The 13,887-nt window shown below is 48.0% G+C and overlaps 1 long non-coding RNA gene across 3 annotated transcripts; it reads left to right on the forward strand.

Annotated features, from left to right (window-relative positions):
- Nucleotides 1–6,054: 6,054 nt before the first annotated feature.
- LOC137480439 (uncharacterized) lies at nucleotides 6,055–13,521 on the forward strand. 3 transcript variants are annotated; one of them, XR_011002913.1, is made up of 4 exons: nucleotides 6,055–7,663; nucleotides 9,009–9,103; nucleotides 11,079–11,169; nucleotides 12,505–13,521. It is a non-coding gene; the product is annotated as an uncharacterized lncRNA (long non-coding RNA). The 3 variants fall into 3 exon arrangements; XR_011002912.1 differs by lacking the exon at nucleotides 9,009–9,103; XR_011002914.1 differs by lacking the exon at nucleotides 9,009–9,103 and having other exon boundaries at nucleotides 6,055–6,492.
- Nucleotides 13,522–13,887: the final 366 nt, after the last annotated feature.

Genomic DNA, 13,887 nt, shown 5'->3' on the forward strand with positions numbered 1-13,887 from the left:
GCTTCAAGATGCCACAGTCCTTCAAGTCCTCCAACCCACCCATTTTCCACTTCTGGATTTTTTGTTAAAACAGAAGTGAATGACAGTGTTTTCTAATAGGACCTAATGACAGTCTTCTTCCACCCTCAGAAGATTTATTTCTGGGGCATGGAATTGTAATTACACAGGGAATTCCACTAAGACAGTATTTCAGCCTCTACAAAAAATTAATTTTGCCCAGATTTTGCCAAGATAATTGCTCTTGGTATTCCAGTGGCAGTTTTAGATCCCATCACTTGTCCTTATAAATACAATTACCTGACCTATAGACAGGACTAGCAATTAGAAAAATGATGTGTTTAACTACATTAGATTGTAACTCTATAGACAGTGGCTACTTTTTCCCTTTGACAATATTAGATCAAGGAAATCTAAAACACAATCCCTAGGAAAAAAACACCCAAACAAATAAAAAGACCATGACCTCTAATTAAATGGAATTTTTTTTGTTGATACAACACATACAGATACTTGTCTGATCTGTCTCAACCCACAGCCTTACCTACGAGGAATCAAATAAAGACCTTCTGGAACAACAGCTCTGGCACTGCCCAAAGATTTAGTGTCTCAAGGCTGATTGCCATAAATGATGAGATTTGCCAGAAATTCCTTCTACTTCCCTAGAATTCTGTGAATAAGTCGCAATTGCTGGGAAACTGTTGAATAATGAATTAGAAGGATGTTCTTTCATTTGCTGCGATCTAGCTTTGGTGGGCTCGAAATAATTAAAAAAAATAGAGGATTAAAAATTAGCATGAAGCCCACTTGTTACTTAATGATAACAGATTTTAAACATTCTTTTTTCAATATATTATCCTATTAAACATTAACAACTGCAGTCTTAAAGGGGGTGGGAAACCTAATATGGGCTCCCACACAGAAGACTCCTCCTAGTCTCCTACACCAGGGTATCTGATCTTGATTTTCATTACATTTTCAGCCTGGGACAGATAACTCACTTTGTGGTTAATTATCCTGCACAGGGTCCATGGCAGTGGTTGGAGTGTAGAGCTCTTGTGGGCCCAGCCAGATCCATTAGAGCCTCACTGAGGACACGAGCAGACCCAAGCTGAAGAATTTACCAACTCACTCCACATAATTACTGCCAGCCTGAGACAGGCAGGTATAGAAAGAGGAAGAAAAAGGATTTTTTTTCCTTCCCTGCAAAGTGCCTGGTTATAAATGGGTGGCAGTGCTAAGGTGAGGACAACCTGAAATTCCTGTATAAGGAGACAGGGTTCTGTAGGTTCCCAGCCTTCAATTTCTCCTTCATGTTTGTGACTTAATAAATACCTGAGCAGACCTGCAAGTAATTAGTTTAAGCAGGGATTGCTTTTGGAAGAGGTGGAAAGTTAAGGATGTGTTGTGTCAGAAAGGCAATGAGCAAATCATAGGGAAAGTGGTCAGAAGATGCAAAGAATACAATGGAAAGAGCTGAAAGGTATTTTGGAAGCAGCAATTGCGACACTGCAGACAAGTCTTGGCACAGAACTCATAAGCAATTAGAGAGAATCCTAACTGCATTTCAAGTATGTTGAAAACAGCCTTGCAGTTTCACACACATGTGAAGTGGGGCTGAAGTGCAATTCCCTACAGAGAAGAGCCAGCCTCTGCAGGGTGGCAGGGTCCTTTGGCAAACACCCGAGCAAAGCTTACCTGGGCAAACCTCAGCAGAGCCAGGCAGAGAGGGCACAGTCCCAGCACAGAGCTGCGCTGCTGCTGCTCCTCACGTGCCTCGCTCCAGCAGGGTGACAGTGACACCACGGTGGCACTTCAGGGGTCCTGGCCCTGTACAGGCAGCACTTGCTGCAGGAGAGGCTCTGCCTTTGGGGGGTTTGGAGAGGTCAGAAGTGGTGGGAGCCCGGGGAAGAGCTGTCCAGGGCAGCAGCTGCGGGCTCACTCCTGCTCCAGCAGCAACCCCTGTTCCCCCAGCCCCAGGACAAACCCCACAGGTTGTGTCCACAGTTCCCAAGAGAACAGGAGCTGCCTTCCAAGGTCTGCCTCCTGTGCACCACAGAGTGGCTCTGGAAACAACCAGGATAATCAGGCTGCTGTCAAGTGTTCTGTTACTAAAGACTATAGATGTTTAAAATACATATTCCCTTAAAACAAATAAAAAAAAAAACCCCACCTTTTCATGGTGAAATATTTTCCAGCCACTACATAATCTGCAGGTTCTCTTTAGAGAAAAAATGCAGAATCTGATGGGTATTTATTTTCAAGCAGATGTGGTCACCAAAGCCATCTTGGGCAGCTGCCACCCTTTCCGTTCAACAGCAGAATTCTTGAATTTAATTTGGGTTTTGGTAGCACCACTGTTCACCAGGATTTGCAATCTCAGCAATTGGGGGTAGGAGGGAAGAGAGCTAAGACTGCAAAATGGGATAATTCAGTCATTTTTGCACACCAAGTGCTGTGCTGTCACGGGGAGATTGCACTTTTTGGTCCTTGCCCTCTTGTCTCCTTGCCTGTGCTGACATTGTGAGGGAGGAACAGCTCCACTCTCTGTTACAAACATCCCCAAAAACGTGTTTCTGTGAGAACTCAGTACAAGGTAAGTACAATTACCTGGCTGCTATTTGTACCAGAATGGCATTTTAATTTCTTTCACACAATGAGTTGAAGTTTTGCAGGTCTTGGACAGATAATATTATAATGTTTATAATATTAAATGTAATATTTTCCAGCAGGACAGACAGTTTGGGAGTTCTGGGAGAGGCTCTTTCTGCTGCTGCAGTAGGATCCTGACACTGTGAGGTGCTTTGCCAGTTCTGTGGCATAGCAGAGCCAGCCAAGCAGCTCCAGCCTGCTGGTCCCACCAAGCCCAGTTTGTTGTCTCCTAGGAGATCAAATCTCTTATTTTCCATGTACCTCACTCTGCAGCCTCAAGAAGGATTCGTTCAACACTGTCCTGCAAATACTTTGAATATTCACTTTGCAGTAGATTTATTGAAGGCTGAGATAAAGCTTTTCAGCATTTCAGTACTTGTTCAGTTTCACTTGGAATTTACCTGAAGTATTAAAAAGAAATTAGTACAAACATGACCTGTGCCTATATAAATATTTGCCCATATTTGGTAAATGTTTATATATGTAATTTCTGAAAAGCACCTCTTACTATGACAATTTCCAGGTTTTAGTAAGAAGAAAAGGATCTTTCCTCCCTGCTTTATTCACACTGTTACAGGAAATTAGTGGTTAAGCAAACTTTTCTTAAAAGGCTTAAAAAAGCACGTTTTGCAAGTTCATTTAGTTTTGAATGAACTTGACAAATTTTGAAAGCAAACATCACTTGAGATTGGCTAATTTAAGAGGACCAGGGAAAACCTCCTTTGCCATTTGAATTTTAAAGATTGGCCAAAGTCTTATGTCAGCTGCCTTGTTCTGCAGCCTGTCTTTGAAGCCTCTTAGGAAAGTCAGGGATACCCACTAACAATAGAATTAAAATCTGTCTTTAGGACTGGCAAACCATTCAGAGCTGTCTGGCTGCTTAGCATAGACTGTGCTAGGCCTCAAGAAGAGAATAGGCCCCTAAAGAAGCAATAATTTTCAGATTGTTGTGTACAATGCAGTGATAAAGCTCCCTGTCACATTTTTCTTCCCAGTTACTGAAGTTCCCATTCAGACGAATTGTCACAGCTTCTTCAATCCAAACAAGCACCCTTCCGGCCTTGTTTGCATTAAAATGTGATAAAACTAAAGGTGACTTTAGCACAGCTGTGCAGAAAAGTGGATTAGGTCAAAGTGACAGCGTTTGTTAGGCCTTGCCACAAAGGTGGATCAAGATTTGTCTAGAGCGCTGATGTGGGAGAAGCAGGAGCTTCTTAAACCCAGACATTTGTAATAAGGCCACAAACAACAAACAGCATTTCTTTCATCCCCACGCAGGTTCCCAATGGCCTCAGGCCATGCTGCTGACCTGTTGTCGCGGGGGATTTGGGATTCGGGCCGACGCTGCCCGTGCCCCATGCCCAGCGCTGCCCGTGCCCCATGCCCAGCCCTGCCCGTGCCCCATGCCCGGCCCTGCCCGTGCCCCACTGCCAGCCCTGCCCGTGCCCCACTGCCGGCCATGCCCGTGCCCCACTGCCGGCCCTGCCCGTGCCCCATACCCGGCACTACCCGTGCCCCATGCCCAGCGCTGCCCGTGCCCCATACCCAGCGCTGCCCATGCCCCATGCCCAGCCCTGCCCGTGCCCCATACCCGGCCCTGCCCGTGCCCCGTGCCCGGCCCTGCCCGTGCCCAGCCCTGCCCGTACCCCATTGACGGCCCTGCCCGTGCCCCATACCCGGCCCTGCCCGTGCCCCACTGCCAGCCCTGCCCGTGCCCCACTGCCGGCCATGCCCGTGCCCCACTGCCGGCCATGCCCGTGCCCCACTGCCGGCCCTGCCCGTGCCCCATGCCCAGCGCTGCCCATGCCCTATGCCCGGCCCTGCCCGTGCACCATCCCCGGCCCTACCCGTGCCCCATGCCCAGCCCTGCCCGTGCCCCATACCCGGCCCTGCCCGTGCCCCATACCCAGCGCTGCCCATGCCCCGTACTCGGCCCTGCCCGTGCCCCATACCCGGCCCTGCCCGTGCCCGGCCCTGCCCGTGCCCCATACCCAGCGCTGCCCGTGCCCCATACCCAGCCCTGCCCGTGCCCCATGCCCAGCCCTGCCCGTGCACCATACCCGGCCCTGCCCGTGCCCCAATGCCGGCCCTGCCCGTGCCCCATACCCGGCCCTGCCCGTGCCCCATACCCAGCGCTGCCCGTGCCCCATACCCAGCCCTGCCCGTGCCCCATACCCAACGCTGCCCGTGCCCCATACCCGGCCCTGCCCGTGCCCCATACCCAGCGCTGCCCGTGCCCCATACCCGGCCCTGCCCGTGCCCCATACCCAGCGCTGCCCGTGCCCCATACCCGGCCCTGCCCGTGCCCCATACCCAACGCTGCCCGTGCCCCATGCCCAGCCCTGCCCATGCCCCATGCCCAGCCCTGCCCGTGCCCCATGCCCAGCCCTGCCCGTGCCCCATACCCAGCGCTGCCCGTGCCCCATACCCGGCCCTGCCCGTGCCCCATACCCAGCGCTGCCCGTGCCCCATACCCGGCCCTGCCCGTGCCCCATACCCAGCCCTGCCCGTGCCCCATACCCGGCCCTGCCCGTGCCCCACTGCCGGCCCTGCCCGTGCCCCATACCCGGCCCTGCCCGTGCCCCATACCCAGCCCTGCCCGTGCCCCATACCCGGCCCTGCCCGTGCCCCGTGCCCGGCCCTGCCCGTGCCCCATACCCAACGCTGCCCGTGCCCCATACCCGGCCCTGCCCGTGCCCCATACCCGGCCCTGCCCGTGCCCCATACCCAGCGCTGCCCGTGCCCCATGCCCGGCCCTGCCCGTGCCCCATATCCGGCCCTGCCCGTGCCCCGTGCCCGGCCCTGCCCGTGCCCCATGCCCAGCGCTGCCCGTGCCCCATACCCAGCCCTGCCCGTGCCCCATACCCGGCCCTGCCCGTGCCCCGTGCCCGGCCCTGCCCGTGCCCCGTGCCCCGTGCCCGGCCCTGCCCGTGCCCCATACCCGGCCCTGCCCGTGCCCCATACCCAGCCCTGCCCGTGCCCCATACCCAGCGCTGCCCGTGCCCCATACTCGGCCCTGCCCGTGCCCCATACTCGGCCCTGCCCGTGCCCCATGCCCAGCCCTGCCCGTGCCCCATATCCGGCCCTGCCCGTGCCCCATACCCGGCCCTGCCCGTGCCCCATACTCGGCCCTGCCCGTGCCCCATATCCGGCCCTGCCCGTGCCCCATACCCGGCCCTGCCCGTGCCCCATACCCAACGCTGCCCGTGCCCCATACCCAGCCCTGCCCGTGCCCCGTGCCCGGCGCTGGCGGTGCCGGGGCTCGGAGCCCCCCGGAGCTGGAGCCCCAGAGCCCTCACAGCCCCACCACAGCACTGCCAAAGCCTTCGGGGGCAGGAGGGAGGCAGGGCTGTTGTTGGCAGTGCAGAACAGCCGCCGGTCCCTCAGCCAGCCGGGCCTCTCACTGCACCGTCCCTTCAACTCCCGCTCCCGTTTTATTTTACTGCTAAGGGAAAACCCCACCGAGCCAAAAGCCCTGGAACATCGTACCCTTTGCATGCCCCCTGCTGGCAAGTTTTTGTATTTGTCTACAGTGGGGCAGAGCATCGTTTCCTGCAGGACAAAAGCCACTTCTTCCGTCAAAGGCTGGCAGGACAATCACTGCGAGTCCCTCCTGAGCACTGTGGATTATCTGTGTGGAATCAGGGAGAGGCCACCAAAACCCACCTTCCCCCCACCTCTCTGCCATTTAGTACTTCAGTTCATTTATGGTTTCTAACCCAGAAGACCAAGATCTGCCATTAACCTTTACAGTCCACAAAAACTGCAGAAATACACAAGATTATTTTACAGGAACAGCATTTACACCTCAGCTTCTCCATGGTCTACTTTTACTGATCAGAGGTAATAGAAAGCTTCCACATTAATGGGGCTTATTTCCAACCCAAATTTTACAGATAGCTGTCATCATTTCCATGCCTTGTGCTGGTGGAAATGTGCACCAGGAAATGTGGCCCTTCAGCAGGGGTGTCTGTGCCACAGGATGCTGCTCCATCCCATGGGACCAGCAACAATCACTGCGAGAAGGAGCTCTGTGAGGCTAAACTGAACAAAAAATTATAGGGAGCATTTTAAAGAATTTTAGATAGGTTATAAAAGAAATGTGTGAAAGAGAAATCTCTGCATCAGGTATTTCTTATTAGTGGAAGAAAACATTATTTTTCTGCCTCTACTGGAGCTTATTAAAGGTATTGGTCTGCTCTTTTGATGTATATCACTCATTCTCCAGTCCCAGTGAAGGCCAAGCAGAAGCACATTCCTATTTTTGCATGTCTAACCAAAGTTAGCTGTCAACAGCTCTTCTCAAAGGTTTCCTTCAGCTGGTAAGAGCTGGAACTAAGCGCATCCTCCTGAACCAAACCCAAAACCAGACACAGCACCACTGCCAGAGAGCTGCAGCCCCAGAGAGCTGAGTGCCAGGAAGGTCAGGATTTGAGGGAGATACACTGGTTTATTGGAAACAGAGTGAAGAGGTCAGGCAACTTTCAAAGACAGCATTTAATATAAACTTAGACAATCTACTGCACCTGCAAAACAGCGAGTGTCCTCTGTCTCTGCAGAGCGAGGCCCTGCAGGGACAGCAAGGCTGAGAAAGCCCAGGAAAGCCCTGTCTGGCAGAGCTGGAGAGCAGCAGTGCAGCCCCACAGCACGGGGCAGGGCAAACCAAATCCACTCCTGGTTTACGACAGGGCTGCACAAGCCTTTCTGGAGAACGGGCAGACCTACCTAAAAGAGAGGTCTGGGGCGGGGCTGACATTTTTGGAAAGAATTCAGGAATTCTAAAGGATAGAACCTCAAAACAGAGGGCAAAAATCTAACTTTGGAAATGAATACACCCTGGAAGCATGAGTGCCTGAAGCCCAGCCAGATAAGGAGCCAGCTGACATTTGAAGAGCTCTGGAGCTGGCAGATGCTCTCTCTCAGAGCTTGCTGCATCCAGCACCCATCCAAAAGTGTAATCCCAGCACCTCCCTCTGGAGCTCCACATGGCCAGCTGGGCAACAAGGAAAGACAGGTGAGACTGATTTTAATGACTACATTCTCCACACTTTGATTTATAAATGCATTCTCCATGGAAATTAACCTCAGAACTTCCAGTTAGGTATTTTTTCTCCCCAATTACTACTGGAGCAGTGCACAGCTAATCTTGTATTTTTCTCTAAATAAAGCCTTATTTGCTACAATTCAAAGATTCCCTCTACAGGGAATTTCTGAAGTCTCAGACTTCAGGATCCTCCTTGTTTGTGATATTATTCCTCACAGAAGATGCATTACTCCCTTTTCATCTTTTCAAATATATTGAAGACTTGGGTTTGAGGTCATGCCCAATTACTATTAATTAACCCCAGGCCACGTGTGCCTTTGCAGACTCTAACTAGACAATCCACAAGTGCAAATATTTATTATAAATCCCAGAATGCGTTGGGTTGGAGAGACCTTAAAACCCATCCAGTCCCACCTCTGCCATGGGCAGGGACATCTTCCACTGACCCAGGGTGCTCCAAGCCCTGTCCAGCCTGGCCTTGGGCACTGCCAGGGATGGGGACTCCTTCTAGACACTACTGTGAAGGAAAGCAAGAGGAGGGAACAGAAAATGATTGAGTAGTATATTGATGTGGAATCAGGTCTAGAGATTATTACAAGGATTCAGTTTTACTGAATTTCCTTGTGGAAATATCACAGTGTTATTCCTTTGATAATTAGCCAGGCCAGGCAGAGGGCCAAGGTGTTAACACTACTCAATCACTTTAATAATTGGTACTAGGATAGAGTTTCTGTAGTTTATAACCTGATTCTTCACACTTACACTGGTTAATTGAAGTGCAAACTCTGCAAGCCTGTAAGAGTGGTATAATTCCCTTAAACTAAGCCTCACTCCTAAGACTGACCTTTAGTTTTATATTGATTAAATACAATTTATTTCTATGCCCCTGCACACACCCCATACTCTGAGCACTGTAAGCACTGTAATGACACTCCCAAATATTTTTATCCCTTGGTTTCTTAATAATTATGATCTTTATTATTCTTGTTGGAGGGATTTTCACCTTGCTACAGCCACATTCTCCAGAGGCAGAGAATGAGCTGGCTGTGCCTGTGCCTGCTGCCTGTTGCTGCACGCCCCCAGGTCAGCAGTACACTCCAGCTCTAATCATGCCGAGATGACGTGAGCTTCAATTTTTCCTGACCTGAAGGCAAATGCCTTCATCACCAGAGTGTACTTTCATTTCAAGGCACACAGAGTTAAACCTCCAGGCTTTGGATTCAAAGTAAATGCATTAAGCACAATTTGATGCAGCAGTTAGAGGATGCACACTGTTTAACCTGCAATCAGGGCTTTTCCTTCTGCTTTCTCCCAGGAAAAGAGAGAGAAAGAAATGCCACTCACTTTCAGAGATATGATAAATGAGACCAGCTCAGTTTGGTGTTCTGTTTCAAGAAGTGCATTTTTACAGTCAAGGGAGGCAACACTTCACTGTAGAACAATCATGGGAATATTTTACATGCAATTTACTCAAACCTTTCCTTAAGTTGGAAGCTAACACTTCAAAATATCTTTAGTGTTAATGATTCAAGAGCCTAATGTATCCTGACTACTAAATACAACTTTCTGTGGTTCTTTTCATGTACCCACTTGCCTCAAACCAAATACATGTGAAAACCCAAAGCCCAGAGAGAGAGATTTTATAGCTCCCCATCCCGGCCTGTGTGCACTCTGACAGAACTTTGATTAGGTACCAGATTCACAGGGACAGGATCATTATTAGTGTTAAAGCTTTCAATTCATGCAGTGATTTTTTTACATGATCTTTTCACTTCTTCCTTCTGCAGCCCCAGCAGAATTCCTGGGCTGGAGGCTGTGGGATGAAGTGACAAATGACACTGTCTGTTAATAAAGTAGGGAACTATTTGGGCAGCTGTCCAGGGGGGCAGAGTACCAGCCCCAGAACAAGACCCTCCTCTCTGGTGGGACCCAATGGGTTTTCTGGGAAGTCTGCAAAGACAGCTTCATGTCCAGGATGGTGCACAGGTGACCTGTGAAGCTCAGGTCACCCATCTCCTCTCTGTCCAGCACTCCAGCCCTGTAGAGCTCTCCACGGCTCTGCTGCTGCCTCACATAGTTGCTAAATCAGAACAAACACACTCCAGTGCTGCCCAGGCACATCTCTGGGAGGGCTGGTATGTGGAGAGCAGCCCTGCTGGCTCTGGCACGCTGCAGGGAGCACAGGGAGAGCAAACTGTGGTGTTCATAGAGCAGGGCTGGGAGCTCCTGCACCCAGGGCCTCACTGGGCAGCCATGCACCCCAAGGCAGCACAGCGAGCTCTGCTCTGCCTCTCTTAGCATCCTTCTTGTTCAGCATTCCAACAATGATACTCAGTGATATTCCCAGGCCTCCATTTCCATCTGTTACCTAAGAATAATTTATGTTATTCTTGTTAAAGAATGTTACAGTCAATGAAATCTAAACAAGCACTGAGAAACTTCCACCAGCTCTGAACATTGATTTGTGTGTCAGGAGCATCACTGCATGTATAAACACACTGAAATATCCATCCTGGAGTAAAAACCTCACAAACAACAGCCCCACAGCCTCCCTACCTGATGATTTTAATGAGAGACCACAGCTACAGGAACATCATCTCCATGGAAAGCTTTAGAGTGACTTCTTATCACTTCTGACAGAACCCAAAGCACCCTAAACTTTCCAGAGCACTTCCAGAAGTGACCACAGCTGACCTATGACTCTGATCCAGACACTCAAGCTGATAAAAGAATTCTCTTCTTAAGTCCCTTCAGTGTTCTCCTCAAGGACTGTTCAGAGATGCTTCAGAGCTCAGTCAGATCCTTCAAATGTTCACCACCATTTTTCCACCCTGCAGCGCCTCTCAGATTTTGTGGGAATGTAAATGATGGTGGGGGAAATCAAATCTGGACAGTGAAGCCCATTCTGGAATTTCAGTACAGACATTGTTATAGTAAACTAAGACATTGTCAAAGTCCTAGTGGGATATGTAAAAAATTGAAGCAACCCATTAATTCCTGCACTGATAGTGTGAAGAAATCCCATGGGTATGGAGCATCTTTCGCTTGGTTTAATTTCCATTTCAAATTACAAAGGATTTTCTGTGCTCTTACTTCATAGTGAGTGTGGCATAATGATTCCATCCCCGATCAGAGATTTGCATAACTTATGTTAATAGTAGTAGGGTTCATGTTACATTCTTCATCTTAAAATCTAGAATTGATCAGAGAGAATCACTATTATGAGCCTTATTAAAACATTCTCCTCCCTTTGCACATTGAATTTTACTGCCCCATTTGTTGTGTTATACAGTGAAGGCAAAGAACTTTAAAGGAAACCTGGGATACACTCAATTTTCTATATAAGGAGATCATCCTGTCTTTATTCTTTTTAACCTTTCTCCAGGTTTGAAGAGGTAGGAGCATCAGTGTTTGTATCTAAATAGACTTGAAAGTGATTACTGCAGAGCCAAGCAGCTGAAACCTGCTCAGTACTGGTGAGCAAATGCCAAAATAATTGCTAATAATTGCATAATAATTAAATAAAGGGAATATTATTTAAGCTCACTTGATTAGAAAATCAATCAGAAATTAAGATAAAAGATGCCAACATTTTTAACAGCACTCCAGTGCACATGTATTATTACAACTTTAAAGAAATATACATAAAAGCCGAACAAGCAAAACCAAAACACCAAAATCTTTTTTGTTTAGTCCAAGCATTTCTTATCTTTATTTAACAAAGTCTTCTGCATTTTTCAAAATTTGGTTGCTTAGTGTGTGGCTTCATCCTCTGTGCAGACCCGTCAGAGAAAGTGAAGTGTTTGTTTTCTAAACACAACATTGTCCAGCCTGGAAAATGTTTACACCAAAACTTTCCTTCCCTTTCACTTTCAAAAACCTCTTCCTCCAAGCTCGGACCTACTGAAATGTCTCAATGTAAGGTGTTCTCATGGGCAGAAATATTGAATTCTCCCCAAACAAGACTGAGACATTTACATGAATCACAGAACCATACATAGCATGTCCTGAGCTGGAAGGAACTCACAGGTATTGAAATACACCAGGAAGAAAAAATAATATAATAAATCCTTGAATCACCCTAAAACGGTACAGTTACTTCCGCCTTTGAGAATTTCTTTGGTCAAATTTTGACCAGGAGCACAGTTCTATGATAAAGGCTATTCCTTGTCACCTCCACAGGGAACTCCCATCCAAAGAGCTCACAGCATTTCTTGAGTTACCTGTTTAACTTCACCCGTCCACTGTTTGAAAATTAGTAAATAGACCAGTGAGTGTTTTTCTTTTTCAAAAGAATCCCCAAGGCTCAGTTTTTAGCTCCTGCTGGCAGATATGAAGGTGAGCTGGATCCCCTCCCTTTGCACAGCCTGCTCACATTCCCTCCTGCAGACAGGGGAAAACTTTCCTATGACAAACAGGTACAGAAAATTACAAGGACTTGTACAAAAATAAAAGCCAGTTGCTGGTATTTCGTGTGTTTGCAGGAGCTCACACAAAAATCTGTTGGGGCAGAGCTTGGCCCACTGGTTACTGACACCCTGAGTGAGGCATTTTGTCATTCTTTTAGCCTAATATAAAGTGACATCTACATTGTTGCTGTCACAGTTTGCTTGCTTATCATTTCTGTCACTATTACACGCTGGAGATTTTACTCCCCAGTGATGATTCAGAGCAGAAAGCAAAGTTGTTGGCAATAGGGTTTCAAGAATTCCTTTTCAAAACACTGCTGAGACAAAGATGGTCAGATGCTGGAACACAATCCAAGTGCATCCAAATGTAATAATTTATTTCTGTCTTATTTTGTTCTGCAGATACAGCCCATCACTACATCCTCCCAGCATGGGGGGTTCAGCTTTCAAAGGATTGATGGGATTTAGCCCTAGTTTCCATTAACACCAGTAACCCACCCAGCACCACTTTGGGAGTTACCTGGGGCAGTTTTCCTTTCTGGCTGCCCAGGGGTTTGGTACCCCCAGCTCCCTCCAAGGTGAGGAAGAATTAACTTTGTCTCTTTTCTGTTCCCTGATCAGAGAATAGTTTGTGTAACTTCTGACTGATAATCTTCTAAGTCCCAAACTTAAGCGGCTGTTTTGCTTTAGGGAAAGGAGGATCAACAGGCTCAAGGTTTTCCAGCCTTAATATCCCTGTTGTTAACGCTAAAGAGCACAGTACATATATTTTCAATCTTGCTGAGTTAAACCTTCATTTAATTAACCATATGTACATACACACAAACCAATTCTGTTTTAAAGTCCTTAACCAAGCTGCATGTCAATCTAAAAGTTAAATAATAGAAAACAGACATTTAGCTTAGTTTATATAACCTGACAGTGCTCCTATCCTTCCTCTGTTTCACCTAGTGTCATCTTTCAGTGTTCCTCTCTAATTTTATTTGGAACAAAATAAAAAGATTAAGATAAAATAATTCCCAAAAGATAATTGCAAAATGATTTATGTGCAGGTGTTAAATTATTTCTGGCATTGATGTTCCATAGAGTGCAATGTTACAACATTATGGTATTCAAAAGAGCATCTACATTTGATAATCCTGCTAATCATCAAAAGACAGTGGATCTGAATCCCAAAGGCAATGTTACATTTTGATTAAATTTTATCATCCGTGATTCTGTTTACGGTTCACTAAGGTATGAATTTCTTTCACATTCCATTGGGTTTACAGCTTATTGTGTTTGACTTGGAACACAGTCAGCTGGAGCTTGCCTTGAGCCACCAGCTCTCCAGCTACTGCTTTTGCACACTTCAAACACGCCGAGCAATCCCGAGTGTGAACAATTCCAGGCTTTTCCAGCACCTCCTGCTCCTGCTCCATCCCCAGAGTGCTAAAAGCCAAGGCCCCAGCACAGGCTGGGTGCCCTGAGCCCCCCAGAGCTGGGTCTCTGCTGTCTCCCCAAGAGCCAGCCCAGGCAGCAGAACACATTTCCAACCCCGAATTGCCAAATGGCAGAATAACTTGTAGGGCAGGCTGTTAGCACAGATTAGTGTTGTGTACACTGCTGCAAGTGGTGCAGTAATGCTTGAGAGAGCTTGTTGTAATTAAACTCTACTCCTTCGGAATCTTAATCCCGAGGCTTTCTGATTTGTAATTCCAACTTCACGGCTGCACAACCAATTTTCTGTTCTTCCAGATAGAGCCCCGGGCTGTGGGATCTTTCCACACCAGGACACACATGACA

Source organism: Anomalospiza imberbis, chromosome 11, assembly GCF_031753505.1.
Source record: "Anomalospiza imberbis isolate Cuckoo-Finch-1a 21T00152 chromosome 11, ASM3175350v1, whole genome shotgun sequence".
NCBI lineage: Eukaryota > Metazoa > Chordata > Aves > Passeriformes > Viduidae > Anomalospiza > Anomalospiza imberbis.